The following is a 20,304-nucleotide window of genomic DNA, read 5'->3' as shown; positions in this document are numbered from 1 at the left end:
ATTTTTAGTAATTTGGACTCCATGGGGTCTACTACAGTCTATATAGCTTACATGAAAATGAGCTAAACGAGCCGTGTTCAGATATTTTTTATTTCCCTGAATAGGACTCGTGTATTTACAGGTTGGTACAAATTGTTATTTTGATTCTCTGGCCTAACTAAGAGTAGATGTTGTTGTTCTTATGAGAAATTGTGTTATAAACATCAATCCTCAAACTAGTTTATATAAACACAATTAGAGACGTCACGTCAGCATTATTATATGCGGGAGGTCACTGCTTCGACCCCTTTTTCTTTTAAAGTTTTATTTATTTATTTATTTCATTATTGTTATTGTTACTAGTATTATTATATTTATATATAATAATTTACAACTTTGGTGCCGCAAAGTCTCTATTGGGCCACTTTGCGGCACCCTGTTGGTAGTATTTGTTTTTGTTTTATTTTTTTTAGTTTCGGCCTGGAATTAATGTAATGAAAACTTACCAAGTGTGAACTTTGTTCTTGTTCGTTTTTTCATTATTTTGTTTTAGTTAAGATATCGTGTCGAACGCGACAGACACCGACCGAATTCGCGTAAACTCACCGCGTTTTGTTTTAGTTTCAGTATCGTACCGAAAATCGATCGAATGCCGATTTTAGTTTTTTTAGTTCCGGTACCATAACGAACATGACGAAAACCGATTGAATTCGCATAGACTCAACCGCCTCAACGTCCGGGATCGATAACGGTCTGGTTTTATCAACGATCGAGTTTTACCGACCGATGCCACACCATTTGTCGACCCCAATTTTTATAATTCTTTTTGTTTTATCATTTTTTTAGTTTCGATACAATAACACTCATAACCGAACTGAATTCACGTCAATTTACCATATCAACGCTTAAATTTTACCAGCGTCCTCTTAGTTATTATAAAATTGAAAGATTTAAGTGAGTTTATTCAGCCAAATTATTTAAAAAAAAATAAAGAGTAAAAAAATAATAAAATTGGATGCCTATCTTAGTGAGAGAAAGTGAGGAAGAGAGAATTTACAGGAAAACCATTCTTCTTCTTCTTCTTCTTCGTATTCGTATTCGTATCATCCATCATATCATATTCTTTCAAATTATTTCTAAAACTTTTGACCCAATTATTATTATTATCATTATTATTATTATCATTATTATTATTATTATTATTATTATTATTATTATTCTCTCTTAACCCCTTTCGTGTTTCTAATTCCGATTCCAATTCCGACCAAATTACCCAAATTGCCCCTCAAATTCCAACACCCTTTTCGAATTAATAGTTTCCAATTATGCGCGATGGGTTTCCGTCGACGGAATAAGGGTTTCTGTTAGCGTGCGCCGGACGCCTTGTTGTTTATTTTTAATGAAATAAAAGGTGGGTTTTGGCGGGAATGGATGACGTCATGAGGAGGAGGAAGGTATGGGGTACGTGGGAGGAGCTTATCCTCGGCGGTGCTGTTCTCCGCCACGGTACCGGTGACTGGGACCTCATTTCCTCCTAACTCCGTACCCGAACCGCTTACCCGTCTTACTTCACCCCAGAGGTCTCACATACCATTTCATTATTATTATTATTATTATTATTTATGTGTAGTTGTTTAATTAAAAAATGAAAACGTAAATGACACGTAGCTGCCACGTAGGCATGCATGTTGTATAATCTTGGAAAAACATTTTGTCATGTGGGCCCACCTATCCTATTTTATAAAATTTGATACAAACTAACTATTGATAAATGAAGAAAAGTGTATTTACTTTCATAAAATAGATGGCTTTTTAAAGATTGTTGCAACATTTTGATATTTTGTACTCACATTATGCAACCTGCAGGCGTGTAGAGCGAGGTACGAAGACCTGCAACAACGCTATATGGTTGCAAGTGAGGATCCTGTTTTTTTTTCATATGATGCATTTATACTAGAGCTAGAGCTACCCCCGTCCACACACACATTTGCTTGTGGTCCAAGAATCGAGCTCATTTTCACTCCTAAAGTCGAACTCGTTTTAGTGATTGATTTTTGAAACAACTGAACTTGGTTTGGTTTTATGGTCTCAAAATAAAGCACTTTACAAAAATGTCAATAAGCCTGTGTAGCCTGCAACCTTTGTGCTTTTCGACCAACTGCAGAGATATTAATAATAATAATAATAGTAATAATAATAATAAAATCTACTTGATAAAATGGTGGTTTGTTACTTTGTTTACGATGAAAAGTCAACCAGAATGGTCAAGAAAGTCAAAATCACTATTTGATTTTATCAAACTTGTTATACATAGCATGGTTGTTTTGAAACAAATCTTGAACAGCATTTAAATTTGTTGGTCACCATGGTTTTAATCCGTTAGATATTGGTATGATGAGCTACGTGAACGTCGAGTTGCTGAATTGAAGTGGGCCCTTGAGAAATCAGAAGAATCAATCGGGTCAGTCTCATCTTTCTCATTTTATAGGTCAAACCTATCAGTTTTTTACCACCTATACACTTCTTTATGAGTAAAGGTGGCCAAATGGCTAGACTCGTCAAAACGGGCCAGGTTGACCCGGAACACCTTTTGTCAAAATCTTTAATGAATAGTTAATCGATTTAAAAAGTTATTATTTTCCCAATTTACATTTCCATAACTTGTCTAGAATCACGCATACAATGTATGTTTTTGGCATTTTTGCTAGGGGTGCCAAATTCGGACACGACCCAAAAACAACACAAAGTGAATCACGTTTTCGGTTGACGTATCCAACCTGTTTAAAAAACAGGTCGTGTTTGGGTTTGATCTGTTTAATCAGTTTTGCTAAACAGGCTGATCCGCTAATTTGTTTAGTTAAACAGATTGATCTACTAACCCATTTAACCCATATCTTTACAACCCACCAACTCGATCAACACGTTTACAACTTAGCTATAACCCCTCAACCCGTTTGACACGTTTAGATAAATGGGTTAAATGGGCTGTGTCTGGGTTACACTATTTTAAGTTTGCAGGTTAGGATTTGATGTTTATAACACAAATAAAAATATGGGTCATGTTTGGGTTAAAAAATTCAACCAGCCAACCCGACACGATTGACACCCCTAGATTTTGCAATAAAATGTGAAATATGATTAATCAAATAGTCAAATCGTCTTTGTTTCATCAGTTACGGCTTTGCTTAGAAACTGCAACTTTTCTATAGGCTTCTTGTATCAAAGCTTGAGAATATCAAAGCTCAAAGTGTGACATGTGATCCAATCTGTTACAATTCAAGCCAGACCGAATCCCCACCTCTATCATCACCAAAAACAAACGCGGTCAACATAAAAAGTATTCAAAAACAAGGATCAAAAGATGAATTTGAAGCATCTGCTGGAAGTTTCACCCAAGATCTTGAAAATATTGAAACAAAGCCGCAACCCAAACTAGATTCACCCGAAGTAAAACTAGAAGTACCTGAATCATGTATGGTTAGAAAAAGAAGAGGAAAACGAAAGAGGAAAGATGGTAGTTGGGATGTGAAAGAAGATTTTGTAGAGGGTGAGAATTTGGGGTCTAGTAGCGGGATTCGGCAGGGCGAGACTTCAACGAGCAGTGGTTGTGTGCGGTCATCAAGCGCAGATGATGATTTAGTGGGAATTTTTAATTCTGTTACAGAGAACCAGTATGCAATGGTCTTTAGACGCCGTCTTGATAGTCATGTAATAAATGACCTCAATCTTGGGTTCTCTTCATTGGCATGTTTAGTTATTGGGTCAAGTTGGGTTGTGTTTTTAGGACATACAACCTCCTAAATTGTTTTTATTTAAAATTTGGATTATTATTGTAAAAATGTTATTTTTCTTTATGGGTCATTCCAACATGACCCGGGTTGGTTGCTGATGCATAGTGTTTAGTTTTTTAGCCCGGCCTGCTTTGACTGGCTAACAACCTGCCCGAACTGCTTGTCTTGCAACCTCTAATAATAACCGATAGTACGCAGCAAAAAAACAAGTGTGATGGTTTGACTTTTGTGGTCAAAGTGTCAAACTCGCTGCTTTTCAAATTAAGGGGACTCAAGGTTGAATTGTCCAACTTGAACACGGTCCATGTTTAATAACATATCAAAAGGTTTGGCGGGTTATAACCAAGTTCTAAACGTCTTAATCGAGTTGTTGGGTTAAATGGGTCATAAACTAAACAGGTTGACGGGTCAACCTTTTTAACTAAACAGGTTAACCCAAACACGACCCTTTTCAAAATTGCCACCCCTATTTTTGCCATTTTATATGTAGACAAACTATTTCACACATGTATAATGTTATCTTCCAAGATTTAGCAAACTCATGTCAATCTTTATTATGAAATTTAGTCAGTTGACCCAAGAAGTCAAAACTCAAAACTTGTTTTATAGTCCATTCGTTGACCTTGAAAGGCAAGCTTTTTTTGTTTTTTGCAGAAACGAGCACGGTATAGAAAAACCGTTAAGCAACATATGGATCTTGACACAATAAGATCAAGAATTGCTAACAACTGTATAAAGTCAACGCGAGAACTCTTCAAAGACTTGCTTTTACTTGCCAATAACGCCCTTGTGTTCTACTCAAAACGAACACGAGAGTACCAGTCTGCATTGACCTTTCGGGGCATATTAACCAAAAAGTACAAAGAGTTATTAACCGATTCTAACAGTAGCAGACCGATATCATCTATCCTATGTTTTCCTTCAATGTCCACTCCCGTGAGACCCCGGAGTGTTAGACCACGGGCCCCATGTAAACAACCGAAGGTCGTGGTTAAATTTCCAGTTACTAGCCCGATGGCGGGCCCACATGGGTATTTGAAAGTCAGCGGTAATTCCATTTCTAGTACCCTTAATCCGGAGGTCGAAGGGAGTAAAGTCAAATGTTGACTTTCCTGTCGCTGGTGATCCGAAAACCGTTAAAAAAGGATTAGGGCGGACGAGGAGGGCTGGAGGTGGCGGTAGAGGTGGTAAACAGCCGTGGCGGTAGAGGTGGTAAACAGCCGCTGCCACTGCCTAGAAATTGTATACATCAGAAAAAGACTCATCAAAAGTGATGGATGCTGATGTGGATTAACTGGATTTGTTGATAGTTGTCCTTTTCATAGTTAAAAGTTATTATGTCATTAGTTGGCTTATCTGTTTAAGGAAATCTTCAGAAAGTTACTATTAGTACATGAGTTTGCATAGTTGTCCTTTCTCATGAACTGGAAGCAATATCAGGTGACAAAAATTTAGAAAAATGAAGAATGTGAGAATTTGATGAAAATTATTTTAGGCGATTTTATTAAAAGCATCGAAGGCTTCGAAAAATGGTTTACATGAAATAACCATTAACATGAGTTACTAGTGACAACACCTATTTCCTACACAAGCACCGGATGCGAATTGCAGTCTTTGGCAAAGATGTAAGCAATCCTCCCTGAGCGCGCTACAATCTCCGAGGCATGCTGGAGAAGGAGCTGTATATAAAAACATTTGATTAGTACATTTCTTCATTGTAATGTTTATGGATTGCGCTGAGGAACGTTAAAATATACGGAAAACTAAAGAAATTATTCATACCGTAACATGGAACAAACGTCATGAAAAGAAACGCCTACATAAAAAATGCTAGCACAAGAGCACGTTTTGATGTGAAAGCCATTAGTTTGATGTTTGATATTGCTTGATATTAGAATGAAGAGATGATAGTTGTGGCCTTGTGGGTGTAACCAAGACTTCTTAAATAGTCATATACTTATATACATTAAATACAAAAGATATCACTTTTAATAAATTGCACTATAACTTAACATGATTAAAGGAAAAAAATTTAAAGAATGTTTTGTGAGAAAAGTTATGCATTTAATGTATCAAGAGTAAGATATTACTTTAATATATTTGCACTATAACTTTACACAATTAAAGGGAAAAAAAATAATGTTTTGTGAGAAAAAGAAAAAATTTAAAAATTGTTTCAGATAAGTTACTATCATTGCATTTAATGTATTAGGAGTAAAATTTTACTGTAATATTACACGATTAGGATATAGCCCGTGTAATACACATGTGGTTAAAAAAATACAGCAAAAGAAAATAAATTTAATAATATACGTAATAACATGTCCTATGGATTCATAAAATATAAATAATGATAAATAAAAAAAATAATTTATAAACATCTAAAAATCTCACTTAATACAATTTTTAAAATTACATTTGTAACTTTGTTAGTAATTTTATAAATAGTAATAATATTAGTTGGTATCCTCGTTAACTATTCTAGTTGAATGACAAGTGGAAAAATGGTTTTTGCTTTAATATTATAGCCGTATAGGTAGACTAGTCTTTATTCTTTAAGCATGATTTTTTAAACTTACATCTAATAGCCCCCCTAAACTTTGAATTTACTTACCATTTAAACATGTCTGTTTTACTTTTATAATACATATTGCGTTTGCTGTTTTTTTATAAAAAAACGACATACACGATTTTTAAAATAAAGCATGTTTTAGTATCAGAAACTATATCAGATGCCGTACTAATAACCTGACGAACCAATTCCAACTGAATGACATATGTACCGGTGTCAGTATTAACAAGAAATGTATTGACATTCGTTTTTATGGTTTTCAATATATGTAAAATGCATGATATTTTGTCGCTAATGTGTTGAATTATTTGATAGTCATGTCACTCGATTGACTTGCATAATATAATTGTTCGTTGGATTCTCATAAATGACAGTTAATACAGAATTCAAGTACTATGCATGTACATAATTCTGAGCACCAAATAAGAAGGCTGTCAAAAATAAACATGTAAACATTGTGCATAATGCACATGTCAAAGAAGATTTATCATGCCAACTACCAACACAATTAACTAATTCACAAAGTAAGTTTGTTGACTAACATCCAGCTTCAAGTCGTGTGAGCCATGTGTTGAATATTCCCAAAAAATGCTAATTTGTTTGAGATCGAAACGTATGGATCAAAGATCCGATTAAGTGTTGCAGCCAAACGGACCCCGCCTTGTGCAAGTCTCATCTCCACAACCGGCAAACGTGAGAGAAAGTAATCGTCTGACACGTTGTGAAAAATAAATAATTACGCATTTTAATGTCGTCAAACTAAGACTTCATTAGAGTTCTATCAATTAAATGTTAATTGAGGTTTTAAATAAATGTAACACACCTCCAAGAGTGCTTCCTGGTGTAGCATTTCTATACGCGTAATTGCACGAACACTTGATGCTTTCAGAAGCCCACCTGAAACAGTTCATCGCTCGGTCATGGTCATGGTCATGGTCATGGTATGTATTCCCGTATCGAGAAAAAGACTAAAATACCCTTAAAAGACAAAATAAAGATTCTTACGGGTCGGGACAAACTTCTTCACCAGATGTACAATTCGCCCATGAAGAGATGTCGTTGCTCCACTTATCCTATTTCATAAAAGTAACAAAAGAAAAAACAAACATGAGAAAGCTTGTACTTTTTATGTAAGTTTATTATTAAACAAGTGAATACAAATCATACAGTAATATTCTTCTCAATTGCTGATATCATGACATCTATATCCTTGTCGTAGAATGTCTTCATGGCAGATTCAATTATATCACTATCCCACACCTGAAATATAATTCGTTTTTAGCAGGATTGGCTTTGCTATTCAAAAGGGGGTTGCGGCACAGCTTGTTGCCCGTTTGCCTGCCACTATATTGTAATCGTTTTATAGTAAATTATATAAAATAGCTGCAGAATTATAAATTAAAAAAATATATATATTTAGGTTATCAATCTATAAAACATTAAAACTGTATAACGAAACAGAAAAATGCAAGTTTTTATAAAACTTTAACATACATGGTGCAAATTAGTCTTCCTCTTGTACCACCTGACTGTTATTGTGTTTCCACCTTCATCGGAAGTAAAGCTAACATGCAGAGGCTGTAAACAAAAAACTAAATTCTTAATTGTCGTTTTGCAATAAATTACATTGGTTTCGATAGAAGTGTTTGATTTTTGGTCAAACTAAACTCACCTGATGCACATCCCCAATATAATGAGATAGAAACATAAGTGCTTCGGTCAGGTTATCTGTAATTAAAAAATTATAAGTTATAATTTTCCAATTAGTGTAGAAATGTTAAAAAAAAAACTAATGACAGTTGGTGCGTACAGTTAACAACTGAATTTGAGACATTATAGCCAGTAACAAGTTGCTCCGTGTAGTTGTAAATGGCTCCAGTAACACACCTATCTTTGACTCCAGATGAGTCATGACAGTCCCCTGTAACATTATTATTATAACAGATTTAATTGCTTAGTTAAGTGATTTAAAGCTGCTGATTTGAAATTACAGGAGAGCTGTTAACTTACTGCAGTAATCATAATTACACCTGAAATCAGGGGTATCAACATAATGCAACTCGCTAGTCCACCGCCACTTGTACTGATGCTTGATTTCATCAGGCCATGAACACACAGAAGCTAAATCACCTTCAGCGGTTTCTGGAAGCAGTTCTTTTACCGCCTTCGAAGCTTCTTCACTAAGAAACGACTAATATTGTAAAACAAAATTACAACAATCATCAATCTCGCACAGAGGATAATAACCTGCTTCTTAAATAACATTGTAACTGACACAAAAGTGATATTTATCAGAAAGATATGGCAATTAGCAATGTTAATCATAGAGAAATAATTGAGTTCATATCTATACAATTAACAGTAGGTGCACAAACGAGCCAAGCCGCTTTTGAGCTGCTCGAGATCGGCTCACTAAAAGCTCGAACCGAGCCGAGCTTGAATGAGCTCGGGCCTAAAAATAAGCTTGTTTAATAAACGAGCCCGAGCTTCAGTTGTTGAACTCGAGCCGGTTCGCGAGCCTATTTTTCATATAATTTTTATGTAATAAATTAATATATTTTTATAACAATTATTAATATATGAAAAATCATGATAGAAATAAGTAAATAGCTTTTATTATGTTATATATAAAAATAATACTAAAAATAAATATAAGTAAAAAAGGTAATAATAAAACAAACGAGTCGAACCCGAGCCGAGCTCGAGCTTTAGAAATAGAGCTCGAAACGAGCCTAGCTCAAGCTCAACCTTGAGAAATTACTCATGAGTGACTCGGATCGTTTACAGTTACACCCCTAATCAACAGCAACAAATGTTGTGCCTAGTCTTGGATATCATTCAAATTTCACAAAAAGATTAATTAACTCACAACGTTGACTAATGTATAATGATCAATGGTCATGTTGACCATCAAATTTTGTCAAAATGCTCAATCAAAACTTTAAAATTTAAATAAACTGAAATCAAAAGCATTGCAATAATAAACAAACATGAATGCAAAAAAAATTGAAATGAAATTGATTTAGACCTCAGCGATTTTACAAGTAGCGTAGTGTCCTTCTTTGCCCCATCCATGAATACCAGGAATTAATAATAACAACAATAATGATATAGAATATGTTGACCAGAGCTTCATTTGAGTTAATTGAATCAAGCTGCAGTTTAGGTCAGGGGGTTTACCAAATCTGATCACTTCGATCCTGTTAAACTTTAAAGCCCTAATTTACAGATATTCGCGGTGACTACAAAATCATCCCACAAAATAATAACTATACGACGTCGTCGTAAGCTGATATATTTTGTATTTTAAAATTTTAAAAATATAGTATATAAAATAATACCATTTTATCGAATTTTACCGAGTAGATCCAAACCATTGATTATAGTTTTACGACATAGCTAATTGTCGGGTTGGGGTACTGGAATAACAATATCCGCTAATTAATGTGATATCTCATTTTTGAGTTTACCGTGTATGCGTTGTAGTTTTATGTTAGGTTTCGATGATTCTAATAAAGTATGTTGGTTGAGTTGACAACCGGTTAGATGAAACTTAAGTGTTGGCATAGGGTGTTAATGACTTAAAGAATGAACATTAAGTTTGTCGTCAATAATTATGTAAAATGAACTATGAGAGACGGTTTTATACCAAGCGTGTAAACTTTTATAGATATATGACGACGAAGGTTGTCATGTAGCTAGACAGAGAAATGTAACGTGTTTGGAGAGAAAAGAACGAGGGGAATACGAAATCAATGAAAGGTTTGGAGATTTCTATAAGGTGTTATCAATATCAGAAAGTGAACATGAAGTTTGAGTAGGAGGTTCTTGACCTAAAACTTAAAGAGTGTTGTGTTAATTAATCCTTGATGCATGGTAATTAAAGGTTAAGTTCTAGGAACATTGTTGTCTAATGAGTTATAATTCTTCTAGCAAGCATTAAACTAAACACGACTTCTTTAACCCATTTGTCTAAATGGATCGACGGCAATATTCAAGTTGTACACGCTTTAAGGTCATGAACGTATTGGCGGATCAATTTGATTAACTAAACTGGTTTGCTAGCCGGCCCCATTTAACTCAACATGCCAACCAAGCATGACTTGTTTAGTAAACTAAGTCAATCAAGACACAACCTATTTCTAAACAGGTTAGATATGTCAACCTAAATCTTGATTATTTTCGTATCGTGTTTTGAGCTACGTCAGAAATTATCACCCCTTAGTTAGAGATAATCTAAGTCTCCATACTTCAAACAATGTCATGAACGAGACTAAATCAATAATTAATGTTTCACCGAGCAACACATTCCAAAATAAGTTATAACCAAATGGATAATGAAAACGAGAGAAAGCATAATATATGTTTAAACTTTAAACCCATTGCACCGTGTTTGCTCTACTAACAACAACCGATGGTTCAACCACCTTGCAACTTCTACACGGAGTCGTGATCAACTGCATGAGCTTCTGAGCAAAACCACCATTGTTCTGATCCTTCATCTTCTTCATCCCGCCTTTAGACCGCGGCTCCAACACATCTTTCATGGTTAAATGTCCATGAACTTGTGATTGCTGATCCAGTTTCAGCTCAAAAAGATCACTAGATTCCGATTTCTTGTGAAGCTTAACTACTGCGGGAGACTGTGCAGAATAACTGAACTCAAAATTAATATCATTTTCTGATACTTTTGTGGCTTTTCTGCGGTGATATTTTGGCTCAGGATCTCGAGGCTGGGCTTGAGTGCATACTAGACCGGTTAAAGAGAGTGATTCGGATGAGCACATATCGGCTTTGACGTCAGAAGTTGGCATCTTGATCACCATGGTTATGAGTGGGTCAGTTGGAATAATAATGGGAATGTAACGTGTGATGTTGTGTGTATATATATAAGCCAAAGAGTGTGTCTTGATGCACCGGCTAGCTATTATATATATTTTCTTGTTGAATTATAAATTCCTTTTTTTTATTCACATCACATTTCGTAAAAGTCTAAAACATCATTGTCAAGTTTTACTGCAATTGAGGGTTTTGATAGCTAACTAGCTAGCAAGATAAATTGTTTGGGTGAGTCTTACAAAGATGTATATATGTTGTTATATATACTTGTTGGACCGCTAGCCGTCCTTATATGGTTGTTATTAAAGTATTGCAAATAGACTAAGCTCATAGAGACATAGACGACTTTTAAATAGATTGGAGCTGTAAGTTGGTATCGAACTTAAAATATTCGTTAGGTTTATCGCTATCACACCAACTTTGAGGTTCATTGTAAAGTATTTGTAAGATTGGCACGTAAGAATGAATTGTTCGAAAGATGCATTGAATAAAATAAAAATGTAATAATACGAAAGAAAAATGTTATATAGTAAGAACAAATACTTATTTGTAGAAAATGATATGTGGATACTTTTGGTTTTAGTATAAAACCCTGCCAAACCACCAATTTACCGACAAGGACACAAACGCATAACCTTAAACCTCGTATCCACCGTCGCAATCCACGTCGAGCTAGCATTGACGTGTTCCATTAAATTATAATAACAGCATTTACAAAAAATTATGGGTAAGAACATACATATACTGTATACGTACGTAAACAAAGTGATGAGTTTACAAAGTGATGAGTTTACAAAGTGAAGAAACACTAACCGGACCCCGGGCAGATTACTGGTAACCTGGGGGTTAGATAGATGTTTCCCACGAGGGGTTAGACCCGGAGAAGATGGTTCTTCTGATAACCTGCAAAACAGACACCGTGAGCTTGTCACTGAGAAGGGGGGGTTCCTCCTTGTGACCACCCTCCGGCGTGAGAATCAGACTAGATTGCTCTTTAAATATAAATGTATATTAAGAGATTGTTAGAGCAGATATCAGTTATAATATGATGATAATGTGATAAGATGAGATGGTCATACCATTTGTGGTATTTATAGCCGAAGGTAGGTTTCCAAGGAGGTGTGGTCGGCTGCAACAGTATTCCTGTTCCACCAACAGTGGCCTACGCACGTGCCCTGCTGGTAGTTGGTGGGTAGGCAGCGGCTGATAGTGACCAGGCCTGCTGTGTACTATTCCTTTTCCACCAACTGCCGGCTATGCACGTGGTATGGCAGTAGTTGGTGAGTAGGCAGCGGCTAATAGTGACATACAGTACAGTAGCATGCTGCTCGCCATACTGTTGTCAATAAGCTGTCGTATCTTTAGTCTGATCTTTTGCCCATACCTCGTCAGGTACAGTACAGAAGATCTTCCCTTGTCGTACGGACTGGCTTATTTGGGCGGGAGTATTCCCCCTCCCGCCCTTGTGTGGGATTGACCCCGGCTTTGCTCATTCCTTCAGGTGACACTGAGTGATTGAGAGCTAAGTGCCTTGTGCGTGTAGCCTTGCTGCGCGGGTGGCCTTCCCTGATGGCTTGTATCCGAAGCTGCGGGAACAGGCGGAGTCCTTCACCATTGGGAGGCATTTCCTGCGGGAACAGCTTGCGTACTGCGCGTAAGGACGTCACGTCTCTGAGCATGGTTGGTCCTGCGGATCCAGTTGGTTTCTGCGCAGACGTCCCTCTTCAAGGTGAGTCTTGCGGGTCCAACTGGGCTTTGCTGGGACCTACCTCTTCAAGTCCCCCCAGTCCAATGTTCTTCTCATGAGTGTTTAATAAAGTGAGGTGAACTTTTGGACTTAAGCAAAGGGTTCTGAAAAGGGTTTTTTAAGGTTTTCCATGGGGATTCTTCCCGCGGAAGTCCTTGTCACTTGCAGAAATTCCCGAGTTTCCTGCTTGATCTTTGGGTATGATGCGGGTAGGCTGTAACCTCCTCGCAAGTCAGGAGCGTTGAGTCCCACTTGTGTAGATTCTCCCTAAGGTTTTGGTAGTTTTGAACATAGTGATCAATTATGTTAAAACCACCAATTCCATCCTGGAGCCTCAAACAATGTAGTTCTCGACGTTCCCGCTATGCGGGGATGTTATTTCCGTTTCCGCAAGCATTGCCCAGAAGATCCTTGGTTTCAATTCCCTGCGGAGCGCTAGGTATGTGAAGGGTTTTGCCTTAACACTGTACCTGCGCTCGTCTTACGGTTACTTTACTTCCAAGGTACCCCTGGCGTCAATTCCCTGCGGGTGCTAGGTATGTGAAGGGTTTTGCCTTAACACTGTACCCGCATCCGTCTTACGGTTACTTGGTTGCCAAGTTATTCTTGGCTTCAATTCCCTGCGGGTGCTAGATATGTGAAGGGTTTTGCCTTAACACTGTACCCGCATCCGTCTTACGGTTACTTGGTTGCCAAGTTACTCTTGGCTTCAATTCCCTGCGGGTGCTAGGTATGTGAAGGGTTTTGCCTTAACACTGTACCCGCATCCATCTTACGGTTACTTGGTTGCCAAGTTACTCTTGGCTTCAATTCCCTCTTACTTTTGAATCTTTTTTAATTTTGAAATTCGAAGAGTTGGTGAAAGGATAAGAACAGTCCAAACTTCTGAAACGTCGTGCGACGGTTTCTTCTGACTGTGTCAGGACGTGCAGGAAGTTATGGTGACGTGACAGAACATGGTCATTCCAGACGCTTTTTCAGGCGCGTGGGCGCGATTTTTCGGGCGCGTGGCCGCGAAATTAATGGTATGCGTCTTGTCAACAACTGTTGCCAGCTTGCTTTTCGCCACGTGTCATAGTTTCATTGCACCTTCGATTTCTCTCTCCTCCGCATTAAATTCATCGCATTAATTGCGATTAGTATATAAAGGGGGAGAGGGTTCTTTGTAATCCACACTTTCACTCTTCTCTTCATCTTAAGAACGATTTCCGGCGAATACTCATCTTTCAGTCGAGCATTCTCTTGAAATCGTTTTCTTCTTTCTTTTTGCAAGATGTCTCGTGATCTCGAATCTACAGCCGATGACAAGAGTACTGCTGGCGAGTGCCAGTGTGCTCTGCCTGGCGATCTGTATCAGTACATCGTCAGGAAGTTCATGCTCGAGTCTCTCGAGCCTGAGTTTCCTGAACCCCACCAGACGGTGTATGATGCCCCCAGAGGCAAATCGGGGTTTATGCTGCATTCTTTGTATATGGGAATCTTAGGTTTCCATTGACAAAGTTTGTTTTCCGTGTCCTGGAGAGGCACGGTGTGCACCTGACCGAGGTGCACCCGATGGCGATTGCCAAGATCCGGCACTTCGAGTGGGTGTGCCGGATTCTGGGCATTGAGCCCTATGTTGACCGCCTGATAACCTTCTACACTTGGAGGTGCATCCAGGGGTGGTACACGTTGACAACCCGGATTAAGGGTTTGAAGATCTGCGCACAGTCTTCGCTCGTGGAAGCGGGAGTTCTTCTACATCTCCGCTCGCGCCATCCCCCTTGCCATGAAATTCAAGAACGGGCAAGCACTTCCCAGCCTTCACGCCTCCAACTACCAGGAGGCAGAATGGTTTGCGAAGATATCCCGAGTCCAATCTCCGGTTTACCGGTTTGCGGAGTCCGGGATGGTGATGCTGGGGATGAGCCGGGTGTGGAAGGAGGCGGATGCGCGAAAGATTCCGATCGTCCTCGAATACGGTTCGAACTCTGTTACTTACGGTATGCTTTGTTTCCTTTTGTTGATTTAGAATTTCTTCCAACTTCTTTCCTGTTTATTTCAGAGGGGAACGACTTGACGTCGCTCCTGTACCCGCGGGAGGCTGACGGTCCCGCTCGGATGGGTACTCGCGCTCTAGACGAGAACGAGTTGCCCATCCTAGAACAAACGGCGGATCAGTTCGTGGAGGTCTACCCGCTAGGCCACGAGATCCTGAGCGCCAGGCGGCCAGGTAAGGCGCTATTCAACTCTCGACCCCTCAATGTTGAAACCTCTGCTGGAATTCCTTTAATCGTATGTTCTGATGAGGAATCCGCAGATGGTCCTCCGTTGGTGCGGAAGAAGAAGGCCGCCGGCGGGAAGGGGAAGGAGAAGGTGGCCTCCACTGCCGATCCGGCACCTCGGTCTGATTCGGAGACCGAGAGCGAAGAGGTGGCGGGGAATCTCGGTGGTGATAAGACCGCCGCTCCGGAAGCTGCGACGATTGTCACCTCCGGAGAGCCAAAGATGACAACGGTAACCGGCGCGAAGAGGCCGGCTCCATCAGGTTCATCCCCGCCCGTCCGTACTTTCAAGCTCAAGAAAACCCGTAAGTACAAACTTTATCTTTAACTTTTATCTTCATAGCTTTATCGTTTAACCCTTATCTTCTTTGTGCAGACGTGAATGTTGACGCATTCCAGGGTGGAGCGCAGAGGAGTACCTCCCCGCCAATGACGGTAGGCCCGGTCAGCCTACCTGAGGCGACGACCCAAGCGCCTGCGCCTGCTTCCGCTGGTTCAGTTGCTCAGTCCTTTGAGCCAACTGTTCCAGCTGTGATGACGTCACCGCCGGCTGTGAGTGCTATTTTTACAGCATCCTTCACCGAGCTGGCGGTTACTATTGCTGCGGATTCCGCGGCTGCGACCGCGGCGGCTGCTACCATGCCCCCGTCATCGGCAACGACGGCCGATCCATCAGGTACGCATGGGGCTTCTCGCCAATCTCTGCCACCTTCCCATCTGCCTGACCTCTTGGATGGATTTCCCTTGGGTTCAGGTGATGGGTTCGGCGGCTATCGGCCTGTTATTGACCCTACAGGTGCGTAGGGTTTTTTTGGCCCATTTTATATTAATTTTTTCTTTATCATCTTTTCCTAACTGCTTTATGTTTTTTGCAGTGTCGGATTCCAATGAAGTGTATGTTCCACGATGGAACATTCGCCGAGGAACAACCCTTCGCACCCCTGTGGAGTGCGTGGAATGGGCTCGTCACGCTGCTCCCAGTGGTGCGTTGGGGGAAGCCATGGCTAGCTACCAGAAGGGTAGACTAACCAATGAGCTTCGGGTTCTCCTGGCCCGGATGCAGCCGCGCGTCGAGCTGCTTTGTCGTGAAAACGACAAGTTAAAAGCAGCTCGCGTTAAAGAAGTGGCTCAGGCGCGGGCTGTCTGGGAGGAGAACCAAAGGCTTTCCGCATTGGCTGCGGAAAAGGAGAAGGCCTTCAAGGCCCTCGAGGTTGAAGTTCAGGCTCGACTCGAGGCCCGTTCCAAGGCTGCCCAAGCTGTTAATGAACAGCTTCGGCTGGCTAAGGAAACTGCAAGGAACGCAACCGAGAGGGCCACCAAGGCTGAAGCTGTTGCTGAGCCTCTACGCGTGGAGAATGAAGAGCTTAAAGCCAAATTAGAGGCTCTCCAGCAGGCTCATGATGCCTTGGCGATGGAAGACGCCAAAAAGCTCCAGGAGATCTTGGACCAGAGGGGGGTGCTTGACCATACTGAGCGGAAGCTTAAGGGCGTCGAAGAGGCTGCGGCTAAAGAAGTGTTGCTTACCAACCTCAACAAGAGTGAAGCCGAACGCGCCCGTAACGAAGCTCAAGCTGCCCTCCAAGAAGCTCTGGTTGCCAAGGAATGGCTTCTTCGAGAAGCGTTGTCTCAGGTAAGCTTTTCATGTCTTTACGCTTTTCTTTGTAGATAGAAAAGGTTTTGATACTTATATATTTTCTTGTTGGTTGTGCATCGGGTCTTCTCAGAGACCTCTTATGATGATGCTATGAGCGCAGCCCTCAACGCTTCTCACGAGGATGGGGAAAAGGCCGGCATCCTGCTTGGTCTAGGGTTCGTTGAGAAAGGCATCCCGCCTTCCAACTTCCCTTTGTACAATGTTGATACTGAAGCTGTTTACGACCAAGCAGTGAATCAGTACGCCGCCTTCCTGCATCCGGTGGTGGAGAAGGTGAATCAAGTTGCTGCTGCTGATGATGGGTTAGCTATCCTTAAAGCTTTCCTTGAACTGCCACGATCTACTGATGGTGCTGGTCCAAGTGGAAGTGGCCCTGAAGCCTGATCCTGAAGATCCCTTCCCATTGCTAGGATAGATTTAGCTTGTATAGATTTATTTTCTTGTAGGCGGGTAGTTACACGGCCATTCTTGTAATGAATCATTGTGAAATATAAATCTTTGTGCGGGTAAGACCGCTTCTTTTATTGGATTCCTTGCTTTATAAACGTTATATGACTTGCATACTTTAGTTTAAATTAGCAATTTTCCAAGTGTAGAATAAGTTAACCTTTGAACGTGGTAGATAATAGGTTGAAGTTTTGCTTCCTCTTTCGTGATTGTGCGGGTAGGACCGTCACTTGCACTTAGTAGGATGGCTAAACTTTACCTGCGTCTAACCTGCGTGTAGGTTTTTCTCATCCTTTTTGAGGATAAGTTAACCTTTGAACGTGGTAGATAACAGGTGTGAAGTTTTGCTTCCTCTTTCGTGATTGTGCGGGTAGGACCGTCACTTGCACTTAGTAGGATGGCTAAACTTTACCCATATCTGACCTGCGTGAAGGTTTGCCATTTTTTGGGTTTATGCGGGTTTTGCCGCCTTCCCCATGCAACGACTTTCACACTTATGTATGCGGTGAAAACCGGCATCAGTGTTGATAGTTAAAAGTATAAATGTAAAATCATCAGCGTCGATGTTTTAAGGAGAATCATTTCCATTAGAAGTGGCTCTTGGCCTTTTCTTTACAAATTTGGAATTGATTTACATGCAAACTGTGTAATTGAGCTCCCTTCCATGTTGTTGGGATGGGAGTGCCATCGAGCCGATACGCACCTGGTTCGGGATCTCGTTCTTTACGCAGCATGTAGTCTCCACATTGAAGCTGGAATTTTTATTCGTGTTTTCCCCAGCTGGGGTTCTACACGCATCAGCCTGCTCAGCGTTCATTGCGCTACGAGGTGCGCGAGCGTCCCATCTCTGACGAATGCTTCGACCATGTCCTTTACGTCTATGCATTCTTCGGTGTTGTGGCCTTTTGTCCCGTGAAAGTCACAGTATTTACTCCGATCAGCATTGTGACGATGTCGGATTATTTGAGACTTTGGCCATGGGAGCTCCTCAGTAGCGAATATCTCGGTGACGCTTTTGGTGAGCGGCGTCCATCTGGAGTTCTTGTTTGACTGTACGTTATCCCTTCCGCCTAACCGATGCTGCAAGCCGGATGAGGTGTCAAAGTTTACCCTTGACTGCCAAATGCCTAGCTTCCGTTTTTTGTTTAATCGGGCGGTAAGGACGTTGTATTCTCTTGTTTTCTGGGTGTAGAGGTTTGTGCTCTGTGGGAGATCTCTATCCAGTTGCTTCTTCGTTTCCGCAAAGCGTTTTGCTGCTGTCATGATGGCATCCCATGTGGATGGCATGCCATCTTTACCCGTTAAGGTGCGGATGAGCTCTGGGTCGTTCACGCCCTGAATAAAGGCAGCGCGAACAAGATCTTCGCTAATGTTACCCAGACTTAGCTTCTTCGAGTTGAAGCGAGTGATGAAGTCTAGCAAAGATTCATCTTTTTCTCGAATGCACTTGAGGATTGTCCATTGCTCCTCGGTATACTTTCGTTGTTGGCTGAAGTGTTGGCTAAACTTCTGTTGGAAGTCTGCCCAGTCGTAGATGTGGTTGACCGGTAGATGATCGAACCACGCTCTAGCAGCCCCGACAAGCGTCATTTGGAATATGTAACACCACGTGGGTTCCGTCCAACTACTGACGGTTGCCCCCGCTATGAATCTGTTCAAATGATCATCTGGGTCGGATATACCATCATATGTGCCTATGCTGGACATTTGTTTGGCACTTTTTGGGGCAATTGCTTCTGCAATGTCCCTTGCAAATTTGGACGTTCCTGCATTTGCAACATTTGGTCTGAATGTTTTGGAGAAGTCACGTGGACTTCCACCTGTGTTTTTTGGTTTGAAGGCTTCTCCAAAATGCCTTCTCTGTTGGGAGTCCGTTTCCTTACGCTTCCCTTTTGCCCTATGGCGAGGGTTCGCGTCGGAGTCGGACTCCTCCAAGTCATCGTCCAAGTATTCTTCGAATTCGTCTGCCTGTTGGACGGAACGCAAGCGTTCGTCCAACTCAGCTTGGAATTCCTTTTGACGTGCCTCCGCCCATGCCTTAACTTCATCGAGTGTTTGGCGGGGGAGTCTTCGTTTCTCTAACTGGGTATCGGTGAATCCCAGTGAGCGATTATTTACTGCACTTGCCCCAGCTTGGGTAGCTGGGGTAGTGTTCGTAAAATTTACTTCACTTGCCCCGGCTTGGGTAACCGGGGTAGTGTTTGTAAAGACTGTGTAGCCGGTATTCCCCCCAGTAGCTGGGGTTGTGGTTACCGGAGTTTCTTTAACCATCTTTCAGAAAGTTTGGAAAAACTGGAGAAAAATGAAGTTCTAGCTTTATGCACGCATAACCTTAAACCTCGTATCCACCGTCGCAATCCACGTCGAGCTAGCATTGACGTGTTCCATTAAATTATAATAACAGCATTTACAAAAAATTATGGGTAAGAACATACATATACTGTATACGTACGTAAACAAAGTGATGAGTTTACAAAGAAAAAAAAATCAAATAAACAAATCATAACTGAAATAATCAATAGAGAAACTGAAGTTTTGGTTTTGAATTTGATTGATAACCCTATATATAGTATTGTTATCACTATATGTCTATAAATAAGTAAATAACTCAATTAACAAAACATAACCAATTTTTAAATTATTTTTTATCGTTTTTATAAATATAATGATAATGTTATGAGAAAGTTAACGTGCAAATTAAAAAAAAAACATATGTTAATTGTGCGAATCAAATAGTGTAATTATAGTGTAGTGTAATTGCAGCATAATGTAATTACATTAAGCTTTTATTACATAATTACAATACTTGATACACGCAGTTGGCACATTAATTTAATTTGTATTTGATCCAAACCCTATAATGTTATGCATAAAAAATTGCTATTTTACTTATATATAGCATGTTATTTGCTACATTATTCTCCTTCGAAAGATTGATATGATTGTATTTGAACAAGCATATAATTGGACTTATTAACCGAAGCTAACTTGAATGAATATACACGCGTTTA

The 20,304-nt window shown here is 40.2% G+C and overlaps 2 pseudogenes across 2 annotated transcripts; one reads left to right on the top strand and one right to left on the bottom strand.

Annotated features, from left to right (window-relative positions):
• The first annotated feature begins 1,258 nt into the window (after positions 1–1,258).
• Positions 1,259–4,877, top strand: LOC143583686 (uncharacterized; annotated as a pseudogene). Its single transcript, XR_013144226.1, has 5 exons — positions 1,259–1,559; positions 1,846–1,894; positions 2,363–2,480; positions 3,205–3,687; positions 4,425–4,877. The product of XR_013144226.1 is annotated as an uncharacterized LOC143583686 (transcript).
• Positions 4,878–6,680: 1,803 nt separating this feature from the next.
• On the bottom strand, positions 6,681–9,483 carry LOC143583690 (endonuclease 4-like; annotated as a pseudogene). The gene is made up of 9 exons (XR_013144227.1): positions 9,371–9,483; positions 8,353–8,533; positions 8,153–8,263; positions 8,015–8,070; positions 7,837–7,920; positions 7,510–7,602; positions 7,348–7,415; positions 7,166–7,239; positions 6,681–7,053 (listed from the first exon to the last, which is right to left on the bottom strand). The product of XR_013144227.1 is annotated as an endonuclease 4-like (transcript).
• Positions 9,484–20,304: the final 10,821 nt, after the last annotated feature.

This window comes from Bidens hawaiensis, unplaced genomic scaffold, assembly GCF_021521415.1.
Source record: "Bidens hawaiensis isolate Kalapana, Puna unplaced genomic scaffold, B.hawaiensis_p1.1 tig00032491_1, whole genome shotgun sequence".
Taxonomy (NCBI): domain Eukaryota; kingdom Viridiplantae; phylum Streptophyta; class Magnoliopsida; order Asterales; family Asteraceae; genus Bidens; species Bidens hawaiensis.
Note: the sequence above shows the minus strand (reverse complement) of the source record. Positions and strands in the feature narration are given on the sequence as shown.